Here is a 989-nt window from a genome sequence, read left to right as displayed (position 1 = left end):
GGGGGCTTCAGAGTAAGGGAGCGTGTGCTGCGGTTCACCTCCTTGCCCTGAGGATGCTGCTTCCAGCCCGGCGGTAATAGAAAACGTGAATGCTGGGGGCTTGTCCTCTGCCCACCAGCCTTTGACATTGCCCTCTGTCTGAGGTGGGAATAGGAAAGTGGTCCCTGGCAGCCCGAGCAGGACTCCCTCAGCCGACCAGGTCTGCATGCCCACACCTGAGGCTGCCTTTTTAAAGACCTGGATACCTCTCCACAGGGGGCTGGGAGCCTCACTGAGCACCATTTGTAGAAAACCAAGACATCGTGAAGACATGCGTGTACACATGCATATATTTGCATGGCTTTCTCCAATAGGTATTCAAGGGTACCCACAAGTCACCTCCTCAGAGAAACTTCTGCTCACCACCCTAGGACAACAGCCCCTGATCCACCTCCTGCATGCCGGCATTATTCTAGGCAGAGGGGACAGGGTAAAGATGGGACAGTGACATTCAGAGCCAAGAGAGGGAGGGGAAGTGGTAGAAGATGAGGTGAGAGGTGGCGGAAGGCCAGAACAGGTTGGGGCTTGTCAGCTAGAGTAAGGGAGGTGACTTGTTCCTGCTGCCCAGTCCCTCCACTTCTCACCCCCAGACTCACACACAGCCTGTCCTCCGTACCTGCTTCAAGTCCCACCTCCCCCAGGGAACTATCCTGATTCCAGAGGCCACAGATCTTGCCCTCACACGTACATCTCACACTGCCTTCCTCCTGCCCCATGTGGACCCTGCTGCACCGAAGTTTGATGCTCCTTAAAGACATGGACCAACACACTGGTTCCAAATAGGGAAAGGAGTACGTCAAGGCTGTATACTGTCACCCCGCTTATTTAACTTACATGCAGAGTACATCATGAGAAACGCTGGGCTGGAAGAAGCACAAGCTGGAATCAAGATTGCAGGGAGAAATGTCAATAACCTCAGATATGCAGATGACATCACCCTTATGGCAGAA

This window comes from Bison bison, unplaced genomic scaffold, assembly GCF_000754665.1.
Source record: "Bison bison bison isolate TAMUID 2011002044 unplaced genomic scaffold, Bison_UMD1.0 scf7180017864289, whole genome shotgun sequence".
Taxonomy (NCBI): Eukaryota; Metazoa; Chordata; class Mammalia; order Artiodactyla; family Bovidae; genus Bison; species Bison bison.
Note: the sequence above shows the minus strand (reverse complement) of the source record.